At 39.1% G+C, this 13,139-nt stretch overlaps 1 protein-coding gene and 1 pseudogene across 7 annotated transcripts in view; one reads left to right on the top strand and one right to left on the bottom strand.

Annotated features, from left to right (window-relative positions):
• Positions 1–13,139, bottom strand: part of LOC149037961 (DNA-directed RNA polymerases I, II, and III subunit RPABC2-like) — a 112,676-nt gene that overhangs the window by 63,104 nt on the left and 36,433 nt on the right. Inside the window, exons 1-8 of one of the 6 annotated variants that reach the window (XR_016180878.1) lie at positions 11,824–11,963; positions 11,604–11,706; positions 11,039–11,080; positions 10,677–10,709; positions 9,741–9,808; positions 8,432–8,799; positions 8,012–8,173; positions 6,723–7,472 (exon numbers count right to left, since the gene is read on the bottom strand). The exons of 3 other annotated variants lie outside the window; for them this stretch is intronic. The gene's annotated coding sequence lies outside the window, so the exon portion shown is untranslated. Of the gene's footprint in view, positions 1–6,722; positions 7,473–8,011; positions 8,174–8,431; positions 8,800–9,736; positions 9,809–10,676; positions 10,710–11,038; positions 11,081–11,603; positions 11,707–11,823; positions 11,964–13,139 lie in introns of those variants that run through there. 2 more of the 6 variants (XR_016180877.1, XR_016180879.1) reach the window with 2 other exon arrangements.
• LOC149037967 (RNA 3'-terminal phosphate cyclase-like protein) overlaps positions 11,869–13,139 on the top strand; it is a 5,832-nt pseudogene continuing 4,561 nt past the window's right edge. The window contains exons 1-3 of the transcript XR_016180894.1: positions 11,869–12,142; positions 12,265–12,336; positions 12,719–12,894. The product of XR_016180894.1 is annotated as an RNA 3'-terminal phosphate cyclase-like protein (transcript). The remainder of the gene's footprint in view (positions 12,143–12,264; positions 12,337–12,718; positions 12,895–13,139) is intronic.

The raw sequence follows: 13,139 nt of genomic DNA, 5'->3' as shown, positions 1-13,139 counted from the left end.
GGCATGGACGAATTTTTGGACTATTTTTTTTACCATTTTGTCGGGGGGGGGAAAGTACTAAGGGAGGGGTGGGATGCAGTATATCAGTACTGAGGGAGGGGTGGGAGGTGGTGTTATTACTTAGGGAGGGGTGAGAAAGGGAGAAAGGGACTATTACTACGCGGGGAGGGGCGGGAGGTGCTTGTAATGGTAAACACTTCTGGTTAATGGAGCTTTTACCCGATCGTACAAATTATTTTAATCGGTTTTTCAACAGACTTCAAAAGTTTTGCGCTGGGCCGCAGCGTTTCTTCATTTTTTTGTCATGCGAGTGCGAAACTGTCATCTTAACACTGGACTCAAATTTTTAATGAAAATATCGCGTTTATCATCCTCCACTGTTGAGTTATGCGTACGCCTTTTGAGTCAACTTGTGCACCATCAGTTGTTCCACGCTTCTCTTTGAATATACAGTATGTAATCACCAAATTTATCTATCTTCCTTTTGTCATTGATGTCTTCAATTTCCGGTCCTTAACCCTAAACTAAGCAAAAACACTGCTGTACTTGCAATATAACCTGAATAGTGCAAATAGTCGCGAATAGTGATGGATAGTGACCGAATAGTGAGAATAGTGAGAATAGTGACGAATATTGACGAATAGTGACAAATAGTGACGAATAGTGACGAATAGAGACGAAAAGTGGCAAATAGTAAAAATAAATGAATTAATAATGAAATAAAAATATTTGTTACCCAATTTCATAGATTTATTGGATTCAAATGTGTGTATATAACGATTATTTGACAAAAAAGGCATATGGAAGGATATATATTGTGTTTCAATCATGTATATTATCATTCTGAAATAAATAAAATAGAGGTACTACTCATCTGTTTCGCAAACAAGGAGTTAATCACCGACACCGGAAATCGCGACCAGGTATTCCTCGCGACTTCCCTCTGTTTGTTTTCCAATTTGCCTGGGCCACTGCCAATCACCTCTTGCGTAAAAACCTACGAAACCTGCAAAGTGGAACTCTGGTGGCTACTGTTTCTTGCCGATATTTAACGTCCGCAAAATGTAGAAGTCAGTAAATGTGACCGATTCTGCTCGGGAAATTTTTTTGTCTGGAGCTTGGATATGTCAGGAGAGTTTCACTGACAGCTGGATTAAACCCCGTGTTGTGAAACCATTTCTAAAGATATTCTTTTTCTTCGCTTTTTTCATCACACACAAAATGGGAAACGGGAGGCGACTGAAAGATGATTCATGCTAACCTGTGAGTATCATTTACCACTGGCACAAGTCGACTTAACAGGCACAGACATGACTTAACAGTGGAGGATCGAAAGTAGGAATTGGCGATATTTGCAATAACAATTATAGTCCAGTGTTTAGGTGCCATTTTCGAATTCACATGACAAAAATTAAAGAAACGCTACGGCCCAGCGCCAAAATTTTGACATACAAATAGTGAGTCGAAAAACCGCTTAAAATAATATGTATGATGCAGTAAACACTCCATAAATCAGTGGCAGTTACTAATACATCAACCTCCCACCCCTCCCTGCATATTGATAGTTCGTCCTTTACCCCTCCCTCAGTAACAACAGTCTGGCTACCATCCCTTCTTGAGTACTGATACACTGCATCCCACCCCTCCCTTGGTACTAACCACCTATAAAATGGTCCAAAAAAAAAGGTCTAGAAAAAGCTAAAAAAATGGTCCAAAAAAATTATCAAAAAATTAGTCCAAAAATAGTCCAAGGGTCCAGTGGTCCAGTCCATATTTTACCCTATGTCGTTTCACACGCTATCTTCGAGAACGCAAATCACTTCTATTCTTAGATCAAAGTGAAAGAACCAGTGACTTGTGCCAGGCTGTTAGACTAAAAATGCTTCGTTTATAACCGAAGTAAATTTGCACAATTTTCATTTCGTCGTTTAGAAATAAAGTTGCACAGGACGATGTTTTGTTTTATGTTGCAGGTTTAATGCAAGGTGCGATATAACGTTTACCAGCTTAACTGAGTTCAACGTCGCCTTATTATGCCGTATTGCAATTTCTTCCGTGATAGGGAAACAAAATGCTCGCTTGGGCGACGAAGTTAGAAATTGGATTATTAACTTCAAAGCTGTAAGCCAAAATAACAAATGCAGACGACGATTTCCAAGAACTACAGCTTGACAGAGACATGTGGTTTTGGTATTTCTGGGAATTCTTGTCATTTGTTTAATTCGTGACAATACCTGAAACCGAAACTACTTTCTAGTTTCTGCTTTTAAAAAGGAAATTGCGTATCGGCGAGTTTATGGAGCGTTTTTAAATCGCAAGTTTTTTCATTTTCCCATTAATGCGACGAATGAGCCCTCACCGCGTTTTAAAGTCGAATAACGATGTAAACATTTTAAATTCATAAGCTCGCCGTGGTGCGATGTTTCCGCGAAAACATCTAAAATGTGGCGTGATGTTTACAGGTCAAACACATCTCAGCAAGGGAAATTTAATTCCCTTTCAATCTGAAAAATAACACAGAAATAACAATTAAAATCTTCAATCTTACATCTAGAACAGGCGTGTTTTTTGAGTTGCCTAGTCTGGTTTTTTGTTTTTCGTCTTTCAAGCAGGCAGAAGTAAGCGAAACACACGATAGAGTAGGATCAATTTTTTTCACGCTCCACACCACGCGCGTTTCTATTTCGACCCGCGCTCGGCTCGTGCTCGCCTAAAAAACAAAAGAAGAAAAGACCTATCTGTTTTATACGCTATCTTCAAGAAGGTGCTCCTAAGCAATTTTCGCTCCTCAGGAAGTCATCGTTGGAAGCGATTAAGGTTCTACAAGTCACCTAGTACTTCCAAATAGGCTTTTCAAAAACAACGGCATCGCCTGTTAAGAAATGTGAATAAACACAAATCTCTTTTATCAGAGACCTCTCTCATAACTAACAGTGCAAGATCTAAGCGTCTTTTAATTAGTTTTACAACTATTTATTTTTCTTTTCTTTTCTATTATTTTCTTATATCTCCCGGCGCGTTAACGTTTTCTGTCCAGTTTGTCATCGTTTTTCGTTAGTTACACCTTCACTTTCACACGCTTTCGTAACGCACGTAATTATGCAGTCCTCTTGTATTGAGACCCAGTTTCCATTTAAACATAGTCACTTTTTTAGTCAGATTCTCATTTGTGATTAAGAAGTCTTTTCCATAAAGTTAAATTCGATTGTAGTTTTATTACTGATAATAATAGTAGTAATAATTGTAATGATAATAATAATGGTAATAATAATAATAATAATAATAATAATAATAATAATAATGAGTGGAATTTAGCAGTGGACGTTCCAGGAGGTGGCTCATCTTGACCACTGTTTCTAGGTCTATTTCTTCGCTCCCAAACTCGGATACGGAAGGCAGTAAACCGCAAGGGCGCGAAAAGAAATTAACAGAAAAGGGAAATCGTATTGGACGGAAATTCGTGGTCAAGCACGCCAAAATGCTTATTCGGCCCATTCAACGCATATGGAAAGGGTTCGTAAGTTGCTAAACGAAAACAAGAATTTAAAAGCTCTCGAAGAAGAAAGAGATCGCTTGGACAAACTAAAGGATGCCTTTAATGAAGCTCATGGAGCATACGACGAGTTTATCGCTGACGAAGAAGATAGAAAGGCCTCTTATCTTTGGTACGACATCCGTGACAGAACTTATTTCGAAATGAGACTAAAGCTTATTGAACGAATCCACTCGCTACAGCAATCGGGAACATCGAAATCGAGTCAATCACAAGCCGGTTCGATAAAATCAGGAAATTCCAGGCGAACGAAGACCTCTATCAGCAAAACGTCAGTAAATTCGAGGGCGAGTTCGGGTCGCTCACTCAAATTAGAGGCCGCCGCCAAGACAGCAAGACTGAAAACGGAAATGACGTTCTTAGAGCGTGACAATGAAATAAGAAAAATGCAATTAACGAAGGAAATCGCCATCGCCGAAGCCGAAGAAAGGGCAATTAATGAGGCTCTTACCGACGAACGAAAGGAAATTGCGATAAAACAAGAGCCACTAAACCCATCCGTGTCATCATTTATCTCAATCTCTACGCTCCATCACGCACGGGAAACCACAGAAACAAAACCAAAGGTCACGCCAGCCTTCGCTCAAGATAATCCTGACAATTCGCCCACCATGGTACCAGTGCAAACACAGCAGCGAGAAAATTTCGCGATTACACAAGAAATTAATCCAGCCAATTCTCAGCCAATTAATTACGAAACACCCTTTCAAGAACCATTAAAACTAATAAACTTGCAGACCAAACAAGCAGAGCTTATTTCCCTGCTAGTAGAACAGCAAAAACGAAACATTCTACCAGCTAAAGAACCGCCTCTTTTCTCAGGAAATGCTTTCGACTACCCGGCGTTTGTGACGGCGTTCGACTCCATCATTTCGGAAAACGTCTCATTGAATAAAGATCGTCTCGATTTCCTCGAAAAGTACATCGTGGGTAGGGCAAATGAGATTGTAAGGGGATTTCTACTCGTCAATTCTGAAAGCGCGTACACCGAAGCGCGAAAACCCTTGGATCAGCGATTTGGCAGTCCAGTGCACGTGGCGGAGGCCTACAAATGATGCCTATTTAATTGGTCACAGATTAAGGACGGAGATAGCGCCGGTCTTCAAGCCCTGTCTGACTTTCTCTTTCGTTGTCACGAGGCTGTAAGGATCGTAGGATCCAGTGGCGAGCTTGACTCTACGCCAACGTTGACTCGAGTCAGCGCTAAGTTGCCATCGTATTCCGGCGTTAAGTGGTGTCGTTACGCATACGATACTCGGGAGAAATCCGGATCAAACGTGTCCTTCGCCGAATTCGTTCAATTCGTCAAGGAAGAATCCGATTTGGCAAATGATCTAGTCTTCTCGCCGGACGTCTTGAAAAGGGAAAGAAAGGGCCTTGAAACTACAAAGGATTACAGAGGCAGAGGACGAAACAAGGCAGACAGCTTTGCCATTAGCACCATCCAGGAACAATGTCCGCTATGCAAGGGGACACACCCCCTCACTAAATGTCAGGAGTTCAAGAAGAAAAGGGTGGAAGAGAGAAGAGAGTTTGTAAAGACCAAGGGCCTTTGTTTTGGCTGCCTGAAATCAGTTCACCTGTCCAGCAGCTGTCGATCACGGCTTACCTGTGAAGAGTGTGGCAAACCTCACCCAACTCTCCTTCACAACTCTGTTCAAACCGCGAAGCGCCCTCCAAGAAATAGTAAACTAAGGAATTCTGACCTGCAAGCCAAGAACCTCCCGATCGCCGCCGGATATGCTTTCATTACTTCCGGCAACGAGTCAACGAGCACGAACGTGCACGTGTGTGCGGCTCAACAAGTTCACCCGACGTTGACAACACCACCTCTATGATTGTGCCGGTTGTTGTTCACTTAACACACATGTGATATCAGGTACGGGATCGAGCCCAAGCGACAGCTGTGGGAGGCGAGCGCTCTCACTCGCTACTGCGCCACGCCGCTCCCCTAACCTATGTATTTTCCTGTTTCATTTTATTTGCATTTCATTGATTTTTAATATGTTTATCCTACTAAACTCAGCTTCTATTTGTTTATTTTGAACCCTTAAGGTACTAAATGCCTATGCACTGAAGAGTTCATTGTTCTCGAGAAACGTAGCGTGATGTTTATCCGGAGACTGGTTGAGGTGTTAAGACTTTTTTTTTCACACTCACATGAAAATTTTAAACCCTTAATATGCCAAATGCCTGGGCGCTGAAGAGTTCATTGTTCTCGAGAAATGTAGCGTGTTGTTTGTTTTAACAATTTTTTAGTTTCAGCTTGTTATCCTGTGATAAAATCATTGTCGAAAGTCCTTGTTTAGAAGATAACCTCTTGCTTTCATTGTAACAGCCGGGCTCAATTGCTATTCTTTAATTTTCCACTTCTTGCCTCGATGAAATGTTTAAAAATTAATCGAATTTTCAGTTAAAAGCGAGGCTAAGAAGGCTAATATACGTGCCGAAAAGAAGAAAAAGTATAATCATACCCGCCATTAAGAAAAATGATTAATGCAGGAACAAACTTCATTGCGTAGCACGCGCTCGATTGAGTGCGAGTGAAAACCTCGTTGCCAAGCTCCTCTCTCCATGGGGGAGGATAGAACCCTGGGAACCTGTCGTGTGAATGACACCAGCTTGACACCGGCACACACGAGCGAGAACCGGGGGGTGCCATTCTTCGCGCGCGTATCTTGCGCTCGTCAAGAGCTCTAGCCTCGCAAGGTAGAAACGAAGACACATTCTTGGAGGTTCCATGCAGCAAATAATTAGGCTTGTTGTGTAACACGTGTCAGGGTTGAGACAACACAGTGTAACGAGCCAAACACGGGAGCAATTTGTTTGAATAATCTGTGGCTATCTTAAGTAGGACAACTTTCCCCTCTTTCCTTATTGCACTGCTGCCATACTGGAATTAGGCAATACAATATGACACTAATACTTCTTGTAACAATGAAGAAACACTTACAACCTTGCATACTGGAAATATGATACTCATCACAAACAGTGCTTACAACATCAACAGAGCTTCTTACAATATGTATTGCAACACTGTACTATTAATGATCAATTATTGTTAGACTGTAATATATTAAATTTTATGCTAAGTGAAATTTTTTTCTTGAGAAGTTGAAGAAACTCATCACTGCTGTAAAAGATTTTGACACATCTACCACCACTACTATTTGAACAACATCCCCCAGCATGTGTTTATTGATAATATTTTTAATACACAGCTGTTAAGTACATTTTCCCAAAAATACTTTTTACAAGATACAAAACTGAATGCAAAAAATAGGACATTTTGATTATGACAAAATAAATTTTTTAAAAAATCATGGCAAGTAAACTTCTACACATTACCAGTAGATTCTAAGCTTCTGCTGGTGTATAACATCAGTGTTAGAAATAAATACAAGCTTATTAATGAATTACAAAAATCTCATGATATATGAAAGTCAGGACTCAGTTTGAGATGGCCCATAGAGCTTGGAACAGACCTTTAGAAGTTTTCCTGCTGTTATTTTTCTTTTCCAATACTCAGTCCAATACTGACTGATCTGTGACCGCAAGTGATGGCAATCCTGCTGTTGAATTGTGATCAACTTTTTGTTCCTCACCAACTGCACGTTTTGAACAGAAAGTTGGGCCACTTGATGCAGTGACTGAGAGGCTTTGGCCAGCTTTCAATGTCATTCATTGGCTGACAATAAATAGACCAATCCCTTATGGGGTATGTAATGTTAGTGATCCATGTATCCTCAATGTATTTTATTAGTTCCTGAAGTGTCGCTGTGGTTGCCTGTAGGTTAAGCCGCTGGAACAGAGTAAAAATCTCTTTGCTAGGCAGTAAGGGTAATGCACGCAGTTTTCTAATGTACCTGTGCATACCATTATCCTCCATGCACAGTGCTTGCAGACCAAGATCTTGCATCTGATAAAAATGAGCAAAAAATTTTTAGTATTTGCATTGATGGAGAGCATGACTACTATCTCTAATTAAAAAAAGTTTGTAAGCATACCACTTGAAAAAAAAAATGGGAAGTTTGTTTGGACTAAGCATCTTGCCCTATTAGAAAGATAAGCCATGTATGAACTTGCCCCTGAGGTCGGCCAATCCTAGTGTTTATTTGGATGCCGTTGTTAGCAAATTGCATATTGCTAATATGATCTAATTGTCCAGGTGAGAGTTGTCATAAAAAAAGACTGACAGCAATTAATATTTTGACAACCAGAGGGGGAAATTATCAATCATTTTCTCCGAAAAAACAGTCCTCTACAAGACAAACTTGTTCCAGATGATTTCGGAAGGGTACATGTAAGAGTGAAAGAGTAGGAGCATGTCAGGGTGGCTGATAAGAAATGAGAGGGTTGGTCAAAGTGCTTGATGGCCTAAAACTGTAATTCTGTTGGTGCAAGGAGCTCAGATGATGATACATGTGCATGAAACTTAACTTGACAAATTCCATTTACCTTTTTCCACACCAACTAGGTCCAGTCAAGAGGACATCCCTGCAGCTTTACATGTGGGACAACAGACCGATGTGCTCCCCACAATGCCTTGTCAAAATCTGCTGCAACAAATTGCATATGAAGCCATTCCCCAGGTAGACAATGGATGATCTCTCTAAAAATCTGATAGATAAAGGAACAATAATGCATTCAAAAGAGGACATTTTTTTGGTTTTTAAATGAGCACATTTTCCTTTATTGTGATTGGCTGTTAAGATAACTTTGGTTTTGATATTAGAAATTTCACTTGAAGAGTGCTCTAACCATTATTTTCCTTTAATAAATAATAATAATAATAAACTTTATTTACATGTCAAATAAGAAATAATAAAAATAAAAAGATAAGAATGAGCAGTAAAAGGGAGTCATATGTAATCTAACCTTCTTGTAATCTCTCTTTTTCTTTGAGGATATTAAGACAAATGCAGACATAACAAACGCACTAATTGATACAAGTTGGTGAAAGGGTCTTTAACTATCTTGTCATTTCTGTCAATGTACCAAGTTTTTGTTGCAGCTAGCTGACTAAGCTGTTGTTGTGTGGCAAAAATTAGGTGGCATCGCTTCTTTACTTTCACCTCTGCTTGGTAAAAACCTGGTGGAATGATGTCCTCTTTAAGGGAGAAATTGAGGTCTTTCACATCTTCTGACCTCGTTTTCTAATGCAAATGATTTACTGCACGTACAATATGGTCCACTTTGGGCAAAGCTGGGCACACAGAGGTTACAGGCAGAGCTTCCTGAAGAATCTATACAAAAGTGAAAATTGCAGCAAAAATTAATAAGGCCATGAATAAGGCCAGAGTATGAATAGGAAAGGAAAGTTCAATTATTTGCTGTAAGGGGGGCAGGGGGGGTTACCTGCCCTTGACTAGGAGACTGGTTGCTATTTTATTTTAGAAAATGCTCTTTTTAAAAATGGTTTGTGGAAAAGAAAAGGTATCCAATTCAAAATTCCTATATTTGGAATTATGACAAATATTGCACAATAGTTCTATATTTGGTTATCAAGATATGATTAACAGTTTATGTAACCTTCCTTTTATTAAATGCAATTTAAGGAAAATATTTTGTTCACCCTTTAACTCTCAGAAGTGATGAACAGGTAACTTCTCCCTATAATATTCATACATTATCCAGCAAACAGGTAATGAGATTGTTAATTCCCTTCTCTAGCTGCCAGACATTTCCTTGTTAACAAGTTACAAGAATTTGGTGTTAGATCAAGACAACAACTTCTACCTGATTAGTTTGAATATTCTCATACCCTGTTTGCCACACAATGAGAAGTTAAGAGTAAATCATTTTTGGAAGTTTAAGGGTTAAGAGGCTTGGAACTTCTGTGATTGATGTGCTCCTCCAATTATTTTTCCAGGCTCATTTGTCATATAGTGAAGTCTAATGAATGTTATTATAAATCTGAATGTGTTATATCACAAATGCTGCAATCCCATTGGCTATGCTGCCCACTATAGATAAGTTACCCTTGATTACTATGTGGTAGCTTATTCTGGCTAAGCACACATCCACTATCACAAAATAGAGATCTAAGTACAGATAATTAAAAACTCTCTTTGGATCACATTGCTGAGACTACTTGGTACTGGCTATCGTACTACTTACGCTGTAAGTTTTGGCTTAAATACTCCATTGAAGAAAAAAAATAACCTCATTAAAAATTCTCACTTGCATTCTTTCATGGCTATCTGTAGAGGATCTGTCTGACCTTCAAGTTCCACCACAGCAGGGGCACCCATACTGGTTATCAAAACATAACAGAGCAAAATGAGTTTCTAAAATAATGAACTTGCCAGAATGGACTGAAATGGACTGTAACCAAGGTATAGCTCAAGATCTCAACCCTTATCATTGGGCTTTAACAATCTTGATTTTTTGGGTTAACAATGTAACCCTTTAACTCCTAAGATCTGATTGTTAATTCTCCCCTCTAGCTGCAACACATTTCCTTGTAAATTGGTTACAAGACTTTGGTGTTCAATCAAGGTAATGTCGTGGGTTCGATTCCCACCGAGGTCAAAAAGATTTTTTCTTTGCCTCGTGTGGTTCCCTGTTTCCCTTTATTAGGGCTAACGCCCGGTGGGTTATTCATGGGTTTAAATAGCACTTTAATTTACACTTCAGAGTTAATTCTCTGTTTCACCATTTGTGTTCCCAGTGCTACGCGGCACAACATTCATATGTACCCTTACTTTCTCTTCGCCGCGATTCACCATCCTAAATCGTCCCCGACTTTCTCTGTGCGACCTCGTAGCTCAGTCGGCAGAGTAACGGTAGATCAAATCCGGAGGTCGTGGGTTCGATTCCCACCGAGGTCAAAAAGATTTTTTCTTTGCCTCGTGTGGTTCCCTGTTTCCCTTTATTAGGGCTAACGCCCGGTGGGTTATTCATGGGTTTAAATAGCACTTTAATTTACACTTCAGAGTTAATTCTCTGTTTCACCATTTGTGTTCCCAGTGCTACGCGGCACAACATTCACATTAATATCTTGTACCTGATGAGTTTGAATATTCTCTTGAAATGTTTACTGAATAATGTATGGCTATTACTGGGAGAAGTTACATATTAATCATATTAATCATATTCTGGGAGTTAAAGGGTTAAGTACCTTGACTGTAGTGCTCTCCTTCCTAATACTCTTCTGCAAATTGACATAAAAAAGTGTGGGTTAAAATTATATTTAAGCGATTAAAATGTCCAGAAACTGTTATTAAATGTTCCTCAGCCTGACACAGTTAGATGTTAACTTATAAGGTTGTAGTAGCAACTTTGAAGGGTCATGTAACCCTTCCCTACTTGAATAAAATGCGATGCAAAAAACATTTTCTCATCATTTGTCATATAATTAACATGGTTAACTCTTTGAGGCCCAGTGGCCACAACTTCTGGAGTTTTTGGTTTTGTTCTCAATGATTGCCTTATTTAACTGAGATTTTATAGAAAACTGTTTAATAATTATTGCAACCATACCTGCTGTGGCAAAATGTCAATATTCTCAGTGTCTTCTGTTGGCTGAAAAAAAAACAATAGGGAAGTAAAATAGCTTGATTACTGGGAAACTCAGAAAACCATGAACTTCACAAACGTTACTTTATAAAATTTGATCTATCCAAGAAAACATGGCAGCCAGCCGTTAGTCAGGTAAGAAAAATCTCAACCTCACACAGTCATCGCTGATTAGTTTGTGCTCTTGTATTTAATTTTGCCTACATATCCTGATCACACATATAATTGGTCATGACACATTATTATTCTTATTCCGGACACAATGGTTTTCTGAGTTTGATAGAAGTGTTAGTGCCTTCAAACTGGGACCTCATTCTACATTGTCTGGACAAAGATCATTAATACCCTTTCTAAGAGTATTGTTACTATATCAAACTAAAAATTTCCACCTACTTGATTCTGATAATCAATAAGTGTTGTTTGACTCACATGTAAACGAAGTTACACGTGCGTTGTCAAAATTATAGTAGATCCACTAAATTAACTTATTCTGAAAATAATGGCCAAATATCTCTGCTAGACAGCTTACCTCCAAGTCATCTTCATCTTCAAAGTGGTCTTCTTCTCTGACCTCATCGAGGTCATCGTCATACCCAGAAGAAATTCGAGAAAGTTCTCTATCGCGACTTTTGCTGTTAAAAAGTAAATTAGAGAACGATTGTTTCGTTTCCACTATTACCAACCAAAACGACAAGAAATGACTTTTGATCAACATCCAAAATGCCACAAAACGTGAATTCGGTACGTACTTATCTACAAGTGAATCATTGCAGAAAAGATCTCAAGACTCGCCGATGTGGAATGTCACCACTACTCATGTTTCAAATCGCCGTCCGCCATTTTCAACGAGAACGAAAGTTATTGGTCCAGCAGCGTCACCCAGAGGACAAGAGTACGTCATATATTATGACAGGAAAGGTCATCCACGTGCATTTTTCAACATGGCTGCAGATTTGATTTACGAAGGTTCTTATTTTTTCCGACAAAGACTTGTTTTGGCGACGCATAGCTGTAAATTAGTGAAAATAAAAAACATAAGAGCTTTTGAAGACGATCCTGGGCTGAAAGGTGCGTCCATTATCGAACTGATTATAGAAATCACAGCCTTTTCAGCTACTAACTTCAGAAAATAAGGTTTGTCTTTTGCCGTCTAATTTGAGAATTTTTGCTCTCCATGTAACCCTTTAAAGATTTTGAAGCAAGTTTTATACGGCTCCTGGAAAAGGTAACAAACGGATCACGAATAGAAATTAATGAAACAGGTAAGTCTTCAGATCATCTATCAGAAAATTGTTTTTATTTGTTTATACGATTTTAGTTAATGATAGCACTGCCCGGCCAGGCAATGTCAATTATAGAGACCTTATGAGGGGTTATCGGGATAGGGAATATTTTGCTAAAAGATTATAGGGATATGGGATACTCCAGAAAAATCTAATGGGATATTTAAAATCGATATTCTAGGATATAAACTTCAATTGTAGGGATATAAACGACAGGAATTAAAGGGATACAGGATATTTAGGCCAAACATTAGTACTATAGGGGACACTTGGACCCCTTCCCCTCCCTCCATCCTGATGGGGCCTCATCATAAAAGCTATCCTATCCTTATGTTTGGTTATTTTGTTTCCTTTTCCAAAGGTACAATGCAGTTTTACAGACCTGGCCTGTTCACCAGAGGAACCATTGAACACGACTGTAATCCTTAAAGATCTATTGGTTATTACCTTGAAGCTGTGGTGCTGCTGGCACCATTTTGTAAGAAACCTATCAGACTTACTCTGAAAGGAATAACAAATGGCAGACATGATCCAACAGTAAGCCAGAAATATTTTATCATAATTGTTTCTTGCAGGGAATTAACCCTTTCAGCCCTAAGAGTGATGAGCTTCTAACTTCTCCTTACATTAACACTGCTGTATCATTCATGAAGATCATGAGAATATTGGAAATGATCATCAACACAAGAAACTTTGATTGTTACACAAGTTCTTCTTGTCACCACCAAAGGAAATGTGTAGAGAGTCAAAGAGTGTGGCAAATATGGATACTGACCTTAGGT

Source organism: Pocillopora damicornis, chromosome 11 (genome assembly GCF_964200805.1).
Source record: "Pocillopora damicornis chromosome 11, jaPocDami1.2, whole genome shotgun sequence".
Classification (NCBI taxonomy): domain Eukaryota; kingdom Metazoa; phylum Cnidaria; class Anthozoa; order Scleractinia; family Pocilloporidae; genus Pocillopora; species Pocillopora damicornis.
This window is presented reverse-complemented; position numbering and strand designations above follow the sequence as displayed.